Source organism: Mustela nivalis, assembly GCF_964662115.1.
Source record: "Mustela nivalis genome assembly, chromosome: 17".
Classification (NCBI taxonomy): domain Eukaryota; kingdom Metazoa; phylum Chordata; class Mammalia; order Carnivora; family Mustelidae; genus Mustela; species Mustela nivalis.
This window is the reverse complement of record NC_139036.1, coordinates 37,665,085-37,678,757: the sequence shown is the minus strand read 5'-3', so window position 1 is coordinate 37,678,757 and position 13,673 is coordinate 37,665,085. Positions and strand designations below refer to the sequence as shown.

Genomic DNA, 13,673 nt, shown 5'->3' with positions numbered 1-13,673 from the left:
CTCTTTCCTGGGAGAAGATTCACTGTCTCAATGGGAGACTTTACAAGGCCTGGAAAATAGGGGATGAAGAACCCTACAGATCCCCCAGCACTAGGGCTTGGATTGGACCTGGAGCCCTGCTGGGGCCCAGGCATCCCTGTCTCTATCAGGCATAGAGCTTCCCTGTGCCCCGACCAGGGAAAAGGCTCCCACCCCCTGTGTCCAACCCCCTGGGGCACCTGGTGTCCCCGACTCCTTGGAGAGACTGGCCTTGAGGGGTAAACCTTGTGCAGTGAGTGGTCTGGTCTGTGGATAGACCCCCAGGGCAGAGGCAGACAGGTTGAACCCTCCCACGATGCTGCAGTTCTGGACTGGCCCTGTCCTCCCTGGCCTGTGTCCCAAGGACACCGTGAGGCGGTGATAATGAGAGGGGTGTGACTAACCTCTAGGTTGGACATGATGTTTGCCAGCTAACAGTGCCCTTCCCTGGTCATGTGGGAGCCTCCTGACCTCCACTATGGCTGGGGAATGAGATGACCACATCCTTTTTACAGAGGAGGACTCCCGGGGCCCAGGGATTTCCCAGGTATCCCTCCAGGGCCCCTCCTAGAAGCGAGGGCAAGCTGGCAGGGCAGGGGACTCAGAGCCCCATGGGAGCTTGGGCTCCAGACCATGGGGAACAGGCGGGACACCTGGATGGTTCTGGTCCGTTCTACGTTCTAGGCCAAGATGGGTGCCCACTGGGTAGATGGGAGCTCAGGAGTAGTGGGGATATACAGGAACCCTAATTTTAGGCATTTCGGGACAGACCCCAGGAAAGAGCATGCCTGGAGTATGCCGGGGGAAGGGGTGGGATCAGGAACTCAGTGGGCTGTGGGGGGAGGTAACTCCTCAGAGTTGGCCAGACCTTGGGCAGAGGGGGCTCAGTCTGGCAACCCAAAGATGTGTGAGTGTGTGTGTTCATGCGCATGACGGTGAGGGAGTGTGTGATTGTGTGTGCATGTGTGAGTGACGCGGTGGGTGTGCACGCTTGGTGTACTTGTGACACTATAAACAGGCGTGCGAGCGGGTGTGCTTGTGTGAGTGAGCCTGTGCAGTTGAGGGAGCCTGTCTCCAGATGGGAATGAGGAAGAGGGACTGTGTCCGCCAACAGGTCCCCAGTGTGTATGTGTGTGTGTGTGTGCGCGCGCGTGAACTGCCCCGGGGTCTCAGATGGTGTGCAGCGACACAGACACACGGACACCCACAGATGTGAGCAAAGAGCTGTGAGAGTCTGGGCCCCGTGTGCCCATGTGCCGGTTCTCTTCCCATCTTTGGGATTAGCGTACCGGGCCACCCACCTCCTTCCCCTTTCCTCTTTCTTTCTCCCCTCCCTACTCAGCCATCCTTTGAGGACCAAGCGCTGGGACCACTGCCCACTTCCAGAAGCACCCTGGGGACACTCTTTTCTCCCTTGGCTGGCAAGAAGGGGAAGCAGAGCCCAGGTGGGGGTGGCTGGTTCAGGAAGGACGGGCATGGAGGCCCTTATCTCGGTGAGGCCAGGGAGCAGAGGAGAGGAGGAGGAAAGTGGCCTCTTGGCCTCCCCCTTCCCCGCAAACCCAAGGCCCAGTGTGCGAACGGGAACAAGAGAGATTGTTCTGTGTCAGCGTCTGAGTCCCGAGTGTGTATGACTGTGGGACCATGCGGGGTCAGGGAGGCGGCCCTGGCCTCACCTGCCCTGGCCTCTCTGGGTCTCTGCTCCTCCCTTGTGAAGGCCTCTCCTCCTGGTTCCAGCACCTGGCTCCCTGCGTCTCACCCTCTCCCCTACCCTAAGAACCCTGGCCTCTTCTCCCACCTCTGCTGACTTGGCAGGGCCTCTGGTCTGAGGTTCTTGGCTGGGAAGAAGTCTGGAAGAGTGAAGGAGGATTTTCTGTTTTTTTCTTTTTGCCTTTAGAAATTGGGGATTTGGGCTAAGGTTGGCATGCTCACCCCAGACAGACTTGTCTGAGCACACCTCTGCGGCAGGGAGGGACAGGTCTTTCTGTCACCATGCCCCGGGGTGGGGAGACTTGGGCACGAGGAGAAGAGCACCAGGCCCAAGACAGGCAGCCGGTGTTCTGCGGAGCCCCCATGTGAGGGAGGAGGAGCAGCCTTGGCTGGGGACCCCTTGGTTTGATGGGAGAGACAAGACACACTGGATGCCTGGAGAGCTGGCTCCATGATGAGCCGTCAGCCAGAGCCTGGAGACCCACAGCAGGCCTGGGCTCAGAGTAGCCACACAGTTCTTTGGATGAACGAAAGGAAAAAAGGAAAAAAGGAAAGCAGGCAAGAAGGGAGGACACCAGAGCTGGAAGGGACAGGGGGACAGATGGAACTGAGCTGTGGGGCTCTGGGTGGCTGGTTCCTGAAGGCCATCTGAAGAACACAGAGACCCCGTTTCACCCTGGAACTTTGCATGCTGCAGCAGCTGGCATATTTGGATCATAGGGGGGCCTCACTAAGACCCTGGCTCCGAGCCCTCCAATTGTCCTTCCTTCATCGTCTCTTCTTCCCTCTGCCTCAATCTCCCACTAATATTCTGGGGAGACTGTCTTTTTTCGGCATCCCAGATGGCTGTGGGATGGCTCCTTGCCTGCCTCAGTGCAAAAGGCGATAGTGACAAGAGCCACCAGGTCATCTCTGTGGGGGCAGGTGGGATGGGGAGACTGCTGTGGGGAGGGAGCTCTGGAGAATGGAGCCCCTGGGGGTATCTGGGGCCCACCCATTCCCAGGTAACCTGCTTGGCTGCAGCCTCAAAAACGAGGCTCAGAGAACCCCAGAGATGAGTGGGTGAGTGGGTGGAAGCAGGCTCCAGGCCACTCCCTCTTGGATGATTCCAGCACTGTGAACCCGCTCTGCCTTCCTGTGCCCTGCTCTCAGCCGCAGGGGCCTTGTCTTGGGAATCTGATGGGGGAGGGACAGCAGCGTAGGGAGGGGGTCCCAAGACCTGAGACTAGTTTTCCCCCATCAACTGGAGACACAGGGGTTAGGGAATTCACATCCCCATCTGACTGTTTCTAGCTTCAAGGAAGAGGGAAGTGGTGGGTATGACCAAGTATAGAAGGGTCCAGAATTAAATCCTGACAGTAGATGGGCCCATTCCTTCCTTTCTAGAAGGTCAAGGTTCTGGAGGGCTGAGAGTGGGCTGGCCCTCCGCCGGACACTTGAGTTTGTGAGCACTTTATAATTCACACATTAGCACACCTGATCTCATTCGGAGCCCAGGGGGTCCTGAGACACAGGCGGGAGTGGGCTTCTTTCCCTCACTTTGCAGGTGAGGAAACTGAGGAGGAAGGCGCTCCGGCAGTTCAGGAAGAGTGCCAGGTGCTGGGGTCAGAGGCCCATCTTTTCCACTCTGCCTTATTTACCACATTCAGGAAATCATTTGGTTTGGTCCGTAGAGCCAGGAAAGCCTCAGGTCCCTTGTGGGCGCGTTGTGTCTGCCTCAGACCAGGGGGAGTGGTTGGGCTCACCTCAGCTGAGTCCAGACCCCTCCCCACCCTAACAAGGCCATAGTCTCTCAAGTTCTGTCCTCCCCCGCCCCACCAAGCCTGGGCACTCAGGCTCCCTTCTGGGGAAGAGGCGACTTCTCTCCAGGGGTTGTGCCTAGGAGCCCCAGCCAGCATCTTGCAGCCCTGGGGCTTGCTGGGGACAGGCAGGAGGCATAGGGGCCCAGGCTGGCCCCGGACAGGGCTGCCCCTCCATGAGTGCGTAGGCGATGCCAGTGGGAACCCTTTGATCTGGTGCCATCTTACCCAGAGCCCAGAGCCAATGCAGCCCCCTGCTGGCGGGGGCATATTTCTAGGGCATATTTTTCTCTGGGTGACAGCTCCTCCTCACCCTGGCCCCTGGTGTCCCCTCCGTGCCCTCCCCCAACAACTTAGACACCTCAGTTGACCATCTCAGGACCCTGGGTCTTCCCCCTTCCTGCTCTGTAGGGGGCTCCCAGTGGAGGCTGCACCCAGCAGGCACATTACCCAAAGGACCTCGTGGAATCTGCTGGAGACTAGGTGTGTTCTTATGCCCCATTTTAGCGGATGAGGAGCTGAGGCCCAGGAAGGCAGAGTGACTCACCCAAGGTCACACAGCAACTGGCAGAGCCCGGCTTCCCTCTGTCAGGCTCCCAGGGAGAGGGAATGTTACAGAAGGAGTTCAGAGCTTGGGAAGGGCTTTGAATGCCTCACTGAGGAGCCTCCACTTGATTTTGTAGGTGGAGATTTTCCTGTTTTTAAATAAGAAATCACAAAGCAAGAGCAGAGAGCCAGCCTGCCTGGGTCCAAATCTTGCTTTGAATATCCTCGCTGTACGACCTTGGGCAAATTACTTAACCTCTCTGTGCCTCATTTTGTTCATCTGCACAAGGTGAACGGTAATAGTGCCCAGGCTTGCTGTGAGGGTTAGGTGAGTTACTGAGCCTGAGCCCTTTGTATTGCCTTGGCATTGGTAGCTTCTGAGTGGTCCCTTCCCTTTCTGACCACCCTCTCCCCACCCCCTTGCCATCATCCTCTCTTTGAGGAATGAGAGACACTGTCTGGAGTGAGGAACTGAGCCTGTGAGCTGCTGTAGGCAGAGACCCTCATGTGTCCTGCTGTCCTGCTGGCTGCCCAAGGCCTGTGCCTTTGAGTCAGGTGGGGGCAGGGAGGCAAAACAAAAGTCTGGAGTGACCTGAAATAGCCTTTCTAAAGACTAGATGTGGCTCAGTTCGCAGAAGAGGCATGAAGGGATGCCTCCTGGTCCGGGATGTCAGGGTAGAGGGTCTCTGGGTGCTGGGTGAGGAGGAGACGGGGCGGGCTTCTGCCAGGAGGGCGGAGAGGGAGGGAGGAGTGGGCTGGAGAATGATGCGGGAGTCTGGAAGGGGACTGAAACCCACCCCTAGGCGGGAGGTTGAGGGCAGGCCTGCTGGCAGAGGAGGCCCGCCAAGACAGAAAGGTGGAGACAGCGGCCACCGCCCAGGTGGGGAGATAAGTGTCTGGAGGAATCCCAAGCCACCCACACACTATGTCCCCTAATCCCGGCTCACTCCTCCGGAGGCTGTGGCTCCAGGTCTGCTCCCTCTCATCTCTCAGGAGCCCACCCCCCTACCCCCGGCTAGAGCCAGGAGGGGGGCTGTGGACAAGGAGCAGACAGAGCCCCCAGAGCACAGGGTGGTCCCCGGGGTGACCCAGCTGGAGGGGCGTCCCAAGGCCTGAGAGGCACATGGCCTTTTTATTTTTCTTCTTTTTTTTTCAGATTTTATTTATTTTTTTGACACAGAGAGAGAGAGAGAGAGACAGTGAGAGAGGGAACACAAGCTGGGGGACTGGGAAAGGGAGAAGCAGGCTTCCCACTGAGCAGGGAGCCAGACACGGGCTTGATCCCAGGACCCTGGGACCTGAAGGCAGACGCTCAATGACTGAGCCACCCAGGCGCCTGGGCACATGGCCTTTCCTGATGGTGGCAGGGGGCAGTAGGCTGAGGGGGCAGGTAGGATCTCAGCTGGGATCCCACTGGCTGTCTCCCAGTGGCAATTAACAGAGGAACAACTTGGTTTTTTTCCTCCCCTCCCCACTCTTTCCTTCCCTTTATTCTTTTTCTACCGCCGAGCACTTTGCCTGGCATACAGTAGGCATTCAACGATTATTTGAATTAATAAACAGAGCTAGAAGATGCGGAGTCTACGGTTTCTGCTAATGACCTAATGCCAGGATCCTGTGCCTTGGGCTGTGTAGACAAAAGTCGGGGCAGGAATTGGGGCTGAGGTTGGTGGCGGGCAGGGGAGAGCACTGAGACAAGATGTAGGGGTGAACTCTAGGATAAGACCCAGAGGGGATGGGCCTGTAGTCTGTGTCTTTTCTCAGCAGCCGGGATTGGGCGGAGGAAAACAAGAGAAATGGGTGAAGGACTGGACTGTGAAATTAATTAATTAATTTTCACAAACAAAGCAGATAAATAATTGGACATAAAATTCCAATTATGTCCCTTGAATTCAGAGCTTCCCACGCTGTAGTTGTGGGAACATCTCCATCACAGTTTCTGCTGTATGGGATCTTTACACTTAAAGTTGACAAATTTGGTATCAACCCACTTTTTTTTTTAAAGTAAGCTCCATACCCAGCATGGAGTCTGACCCAGGGCTTGAACTCAGACCCTGAGATCCAAGACCTGAGCTGAGATCAAGATTCAGCTCCTCAGGGGTGCCCGGGTTGCTCCGTTGTTAAGCGTCTGCCTTTGGCTCAGGTCATGATCCCAGGGTCCTGAGATCAAGCCCCACATCGGGCTCCCTGCTCTACGGGAAGCCTGCTTCTCCCTCTCCCACTCCCTCTGCTTGTGCTCTCTCTCAGATGCTGAACTGACTGAGCCACCCAGGTGCCCCACACCAACCCACTTTTTATTTTTATTTTTTAAAATTTAATTTAGTTTTATTTATTCATTTGACAGACAGAGATCACAAGTAGGCAGAGAGGCAGGCAGAGAGAGAGAGAGGAGGAAGCAGGCTCCCTGCAGGGAGCCCGATGCGGGGCTTGATGCAGGGCTCGATCCTGGGATCATGACCTGATCCCAAGGCAGAGGCTTTAACCCAGGCGCCCCTCAACCCACTTTTTAAACCTCACTCCTCTACTGCTTACTGGCTATGTGACTGGGGCAAGTCCCTTGACTTCTCTGTGCTTCTGTTTCCTCCTCTGTGGAGGGTATGTAATGAGAGTGCTCCTCTCATCGGGTTATTGGTAGGGTCGCGTTTGTAGCTGTAAAGCGGCTAAAGTGGGCCTGATGAGTGTAAAGGGCGATGTGTTTGTTAAACAGAATAAGTAAATAGCACGTCTGAGCAATGACATCTGGGAAATTGTGGCTTGGCGCACCAGTTCTATGTCCTCACCCATATTAAAATAGTGAAATATTAGCTCTACCTGTTGCTAACATCCTTCCACACCACACCACACCTTCCACACCACCCAGATGGAGTGTCCATGGCTGTGTGTGCCCAGGTCTGTCCTCTGGGTTTCAGTGCCCTGCTAGCCTTGGCTCGTATCCTCTTCCAGTGGGTCCCCCTGCAGCGTCCTCACCAGCCTCTTCTCCTTGACCTTGCCCAAGCTCCTCTGCAGAAAGACACTGCTTGTGTCCCGAGTCTGCCGTTGGGAAGGACACTGCTCCGTGGAAGTCACTGTTCCCAAGAGGTCCCGGTGCGGGGTGGGGGGGACACATCGTTTTGGGAATCTTCCCCGGGAGTGTCTGCATCCGAATCCCAGGGATCCCATACTTTGCCCCAGCCGAGCACCTCATTTTCGCCTTCTGCCTTTCCTGAACCTGGGAGGAATGAGGGCCGGGCCTTAAGCAATGGGAACTAGGATAATTCCAAGGCCGGGGCATGTTGCCTTCAGTTTACCCTCTGGGCGCCTCCCATGTGATGGGCTGCAGGACTCATTGGCCTGTGTTTGAGGTTAACCGCCTTCCTTAATGAGGCTGGGGATGGAGAGGGCGGCGGGGGGCGGGGGGGGGGAGAAGCCCCTGAAGGTGTGAGAGCTTGGATGGCCTCTCTTGGAGGCCCCCCAGGGTGACTGTGTGGGGTGGCCGCGGAGAAGACCGAATCCTGGGGAGGCCATCACGAATGCCATGTGACAGGGAGAGGAGAAGGCCCCAACGCGCTTCCCTCTGCTGGCTGGAGAGCTGGAACTGTTGCAGGAGGATTCAAGGGAAGACTTTCAGTGGGACCTCGAGTGGGCAGAGGGGCGGATTGGGGACGCAGAGGGTGTGGGCATAGCGACATTGGTCAGTCATGCAGTGAGTCTTCTGGCTCTGCTGTGGCTTTAGGTCAAGATGGCGGCTTCCGGTCAAGATGGCTGGGTGGCCATCCTCTACCTGCCGCCCAGTGTCTGTAGGAGCAGCGGTCTCCATGGCCTGGATGTGTGTGTGTGTGTGTGTGTGTGTGTGTGTGTGAGAAAGAAGAGAGAGCTGCTTCCCTCATCAGACTAGGAGTTCCCAAGGTAGCGTTGTATCTCCCCCATAAGCTAGGGGCCCCCTGAGGACAGAGGCAGTGCTGCTTCAGGGCTCCTTCCTGCCTATGGCGGGTACTCACTCTGCCCAGAGCAGGCCTCCGGGCCCTGAGCCCTCACCCCACCCTGCTGCACCCCCTTGGCCTTCTGTGTTCTCTCTCTGCCTACTCTCCCTTCTCCCCTCCTCTCTCCCTCCCTCCTGTGCACAGGCACCACCAGGAGACTCCCTTTGAAGTCTTGCTGAGTCGTGTTGTTCTTATGACAGAGTAAACAGGCAGGGCAGAGCCAGGGGCTGGGGCCCTCGTAATGAGGCTTTTCCGGGGGAGTGGGCCTGAGTGGGGCTCCCATCAGATAAGACAGTCTCTTGCTGCCTCTCTATTTGCTATTCTGATGAGGGACGCAGCTGAGAGACAGGTGGGTCCCCTGGGTGTGGGGCCCCTGCCTGCCCATCTTGCCAGAGACGGGCCATGTGGTCATGTGACCTCTGGGGACCCATGAAGTCCTGTGTCCAAGAAAGGCTTCAGACTGTGCCTCCATCCTCCAGCTGAAGGCAGGGACCCTTGGTTGCCTCTCTCATCCCGAGTAGAGCCTCCGCCAAGCTGGTAGAGAAAGGATTTGGGTCAGATGCCAGGAGGAACTTCCCAGGTCATGGGAGTGCGTGACGTTCCCCGTACCAGATTGCAGTGGGGCAGAGTTAGGGGAAGAATTCCCTGCTCCAGGTTTGGAAGGGCTCGTGTGCCAGTGTGGCTCTGGGAGTACAGGATAGGGGACGGGCAGCAGACAGGAGAGGGAGGAAGGATGCTTGAGAGTGAGCACTGAAAACACTAGAGGCTCATACAATTGGTCCTTCTCTGGCTCATCTTCCTCTTCCATGCATAATTCTCAGGTCATATGAAAACACTGGGGAGAGAAAAGCCTGTAGTGGGGTCAGCTGAGGCCTGGATCCATCCGCGATAATGGGGAGGGCACAGTCCAGCTCTGGGTGAGTTGTACCAATAAACAATGGAAACCTACAGGAGGCCTGACTCCTAGCATTCCCATGTGCTTTTTGAGCTGTCTGGGAAAAGGGAGCTCACTCCACTCAGGGCAAGCCTTAGTTTCCCCATCTTTGACAGGAAAATAAGAATTAGAGTGTCTCTCTCATTGGGAGAACAGAGGAGATGATTCCTGCAAAGCCCTTGCCATGGAGTCTGGCACTCCCTGGGCTCTGGGGAGTCCTCGAAAGGCCACTTTCAAATTCTCATTTTCACAGCTCTCCTCCTGGAAGTTCTTCCTGACATTTGGCCTCTATCTCTCCTCTGATCATAACAAAGTGTCATCTTTCCAGCCTTCGTGGGGAGCAAGGTAGGTGGGTATGATGACCCCTTCTGGCCTCAGTTTCTCCCTTCTTAAATGCCACCTCCCCACTTCTTCCCCTCCCCCCGCTCGCCTCCATGGTGAGATAATGTCTAAGAGATCCTTGGAGTTACTTGGAGGAAGAGGCCAGACAGTGAGTGACCAGAGGTGATTATCTGGCGTGACTAAAGCAGTGGTTTCCCTCCCCCCACCCCCGGCACGGGCAGAAGGGAGGGAGACATCTGAGGTCATGCTCTAGGAGGAACTTCCCAAGAAAGGCTAGACCTGGGGAAGCCTAACTTGGGGTGGGGGAAAGAAAGGGAAAGAGGAAGGAGACCAGGAACTTGGTTTCAGGTGGATTTTCACAGGGGAAAAAAAAAAAAAAAAAGCTACAGCCAACAATAAGTTATCCCATTTAGGAGGGCTTCGAGGCAGGGGGCTGGCCAAAATAGCCCACCCACCCCACTCCTAGTCCAGACATCTCTGTCCTGTCTCCAACTCAGCCTGCCTCCTCGGTGGACACTGTCATCTACCCTTGACCTTGAGCCCAGCCCTTCCTCCCTCCACTGCTTAGCCTGGACCCAGCTCCCTCCTAGCCCCATCTCCCTATCCCACCCCTGCCCTGGGGTCTCCGACAGCAGCAGCCCAGGTCCCGATGTCCTTTGTCCCTCAAGCTGGGGAGCTCCCTGTGGGAGGCCTCTCTCTCTCTGTCTTCCCTCTGCAGGCCCTCTGCCCACCCCACCCCCAGAGTCCTGCAGAGGGCCAGGTAGCTGCCTGCCCGGGGCGGCTGGGGCTGGTCTCTCCTCCAGCTCCCCTGGCCTCCTCTCTCCAGGGACGGAGCCAGTTAGGGGAAAGCGTGCAGTTCCCACTCAGGCCTCTGGGTGCTGCCCAACAACTGTGCTTGGTCCCTCCCCTGCGGGGCCCTGGCACCTGGCAGGTACTTACCTTCACCCTGACCTTCTTCCTGCACCCCCCCCCCAAACAGGGGCCGCCTCCATTTAGAAAAGAGAAGCAGCCACTACTAAATATTTTCACTCCCGTCACCTCGTTTGCTCCCACTTACTAGTCTCTCGCCAGCCCCCATTTTACTCATGGGGAAGCGGAGGCCTAGCGAGGACACGAGGCTTGCCCCGGATCTCACAGAAGGGGGAGGAATCCTGACAAAGACTCAGAAGGACAGGAACGGGCCTTTGGAACAGGGGTAACCTTGGTGTCCATGTGTGGGAAGCAGGTACTTGGGCTTGTTTCTGTCTCCCTCGGTGCCACAAGAGGACACTGCAAGGGGTGCCTGGGTGGCTCAGTGGGTTAAGCCTCTGCCTTTGGCTCGGGTCATGATCTCAGGGTCCTGGGATCGAGCCCCTCATCAGGCTCTCTGCCCGGTGGGGAGCCTGCATCCCACTTTCTCTGCCTATCTTTCTGCCTACTAGTGCTCTCTGTCAAATAAATAAATAAAATATTAAAAAAAAAAAAAAAAAGAGGACAGTGCAAGAGGTAGGCCCACCCCCCGGGACAGAGCCTGAGCGGGGTGCCTTCGCTGCACTCCTGGTCCTGTGGTGAGAGGCCGGTTCCCTTGTATCAGTTGCTTTCCTTCCATAGGTGTGCCAGGGAAGTCTCCTTTGGGGCCATCTGGACAGTTAAGGATGGTCTTGGGGGAGGGACTTTTGTTCCCCAAGCTCAGTGGCCAAGTCTCTCTGCTTTCTCTCTGTCCCTGAAGGTCCTGTGCAGGGCCTGTGCGGGGGAAGGGGTGGGATATGTGAGGGAGGAAGGGACAGATGTGGAAGGGAATGGAAGGAGGGGAGCCCTGAGAGACAGCCTGATCTGCAGGGAATTGCTTCATGGAGGGGGTTCTTCCTCCCCCATCCCTCTTTGACCTCCCACTCCCACCCCTCCAAGCAGGCTGGGCCCTGTCTGAGCAGGCATTGAGGAGGGGACAGCAACTTTGAAGGTGGGGCTGAGAGTATACTCTCCCAGATGGGGTCAGCATGAGTGGGCCCCAGTTTGCTGAGTTGAGAGGCTGTAGGTTTGAGTGGCTGTGTGTGTGTGTGTGTGTGTGTGTGTGTGTGTGTGTCCAGGCACCCTACCCCAGCTAGAGTTCTTTCCAGGCCTTCTTTACTCTAGAAAGAACACTCCTCCAACACTCCCCTGAGACATAGGTGTCCTGTCTCCCTCCAGAGACCCTGTGGGGCCCCACAGGGTGGGGCCTGTTGCCCCTTACAGGGACCGCTGAGGCCTGGCCTCCCCCTACCCACACTGTGCAGGACCCACTAGGGCAAAGATCCTCCTCCTTCTGCTCTAAGCCCTCTGGGCTGGAGCAGGTGATCCGTGGGTTTTCCCTGGAGCTCAGGTGGGAGGGGCAGGCCTCTCCCTGGTGTGAGAAGGGTGTCTCCAGAAACTGTCCCCCCACTCCACTGCCTAAGGGCGGGCAAGACCCTCTTCCCTGCCCTGCCTCCTCCCCTCTCCCCACTAGGATGCTCTATGCTTGTTCTAAAATGTAAGCAATGCAGGAATCTATAGACTAGAAGAGCTGCTCCCCAAGCCCATCCCCCAACGGGGAACTGAGGTTCATGTTTGGTTGTGTCCTCCCCGACCTTTCTAAACATTAAATCTCTCCCTCTCTCTTTTTTTTTTTTTTTCAACACAGATGGGACTTCACTAACGAATGGTCCTTCAACTGGTCCGTCGGCCTGCCCACGCGCATGCGCAGAGCCATCCCGGGTTTGAGGGTTGCGAAGGACTCCCTGTGTGCCCGCAGTCTGACTTGGCTGACTTCTCTCACGACGCGCATTTAGACAGAATCCAATCTTTCATCATCACAGTAACGCTGAACAAAGATGCGTGTCTGAGTGTCCAAGTACCTCGCTGTGAATGGGAGCGCGCTTCTCCAGGACCGACCTCACACCCAGGACAAGGGTGGCGGGGATCCCGGCCTCTGAGTGACGTCTGCGTTCGCCAGCATCCCTAGAGGAGGGCTTCCTGCCTTCCCCCTCCAGTGATACAGTCTTGGGGTGGGTGTGTCTGCCCACCTGGGAAGTCCTTCCTCAAGTCAGACCCAAGTCCCCGCAGCTTTGCTTGGAACCGCAGGGCTGTTCCTTACTCAAACCCTTGGGCAAGGTGGTGTTGGGCTGGCTGGGTGATCTGGGGAAGGCTGTTCACTCCCTGTAGAGTGGTGTGTGCCTGCTGGGGAGTAGAACCTTCCTCTCCTCTCCTTGTTGGAAGCTGCTTGCAGAAAAGAGGACCAAGTTCTCCTGGGAGGGCCTCTGAAATTCTGGATTACCATGGTGGTTGTGGATCAGAGCTGGAACTGACGGTCCCAGAGGGCACCTTCCGGCCTTATGCTCTTCATGTCTGGGAAGGACTTGGACGTCCTCTCAAGGCTACACACGTCAAAGCACTTCCCAGATACATACGAAGGCTTCTCTCAGGAGCAGGGGGCTGTCTCTTTCGTCATGGGAAGCCAGGTGGAGGTAGAGCTTGGCAGAAGCCTAGCCATCTCTCTCTTTTTGTTACCTGTGATATTAGCTCCTGCCCCGACTCCTGCCCTCCCCAAGTTCCACCCGTGGGTCAGCCTGGAAGACTGTGGAAGCCTCCTGTATGTGTGTCTCTGTCTCCACGCTCACCCAGCAGCTCAGAATACTGGGTCCTTGGGATGAAGAGGGTCGGGGGGAGTCAGCATTAACCCTTTGTGTGTCGACCGAACCACAGAGCTGTGGGTTCTCAGCCAAAGACCAGCCAGGACCTTCAGAACAACCCTCAGTTCCTTCCAGAGGCTGGTGCTGATTTCACTCTCCCTGTACTCACACAGAAGACTCTTACTGCACACCCAGGCACTGAGACCCACAGTGACCTGTCTGCTGTGTGTGTGTGTGTGTGTGTCCCGGAACAGACAAGAGCCAAAGCCCACACAATGTGATAAGTGCTTTGATTGGAGAAGCAGCAGCAGGAGAAATGGATGGTGAGAGACTCACTCACTGATGTGGTTACCTCAATTACCCCTAATTGACCCTGCTCTTGGCACTCTAACCAGCCAGGGGAAGTCCCAGGCACAAGGGGCAAAGCCCTAGGTGGTTTTCACCAGGAGCCGGAAGGCTGGGTTCGAACTCAGGACTGCCTAACCCGGCTGCACTGGCCCATCCTAGACACCAGAGCTGGCTGGAGGAGGTCAGGCCTAGGACACTTGGTACGTGGATGACTGAATGAGCAAATGAATGCCTGAACGGCCTGGGTCACAAGTGTTTATTTCATGTGTGGTCCATGTAGGCACATCTCTGCAGGAAGCCAAACTACAGGGCTGGAGGTCCCCTCACCTCCATGAGGTCCAGCACCTTCCGTGATCTGCATTCTTACCTGACCCCGAGCAGTGCCATTGGGAGGCAG

At 56.6% G+C, this 13,673-nt stretch overlaps 1 long non-coding RNA gene across 1 annotated transcript; it reads left to right on the top strand.

Moving 5' to 3' along the window:
* The first annotated feature begins 505 nt into the window (after positions 1-505).
* Positions 506-12,429, top strand: LOC309852246. The gene is made up of 3 exons (XR_014305132.1): positions 506-565; positions 9,217-9,308; positions 11,941-12,429. It is a non-coding gene; the product is annotated as an uncharacterized lncRNA (long non-coding RNA).
* Positions 12,430-13,673: the final 1,244 nt, after the last annotated feature.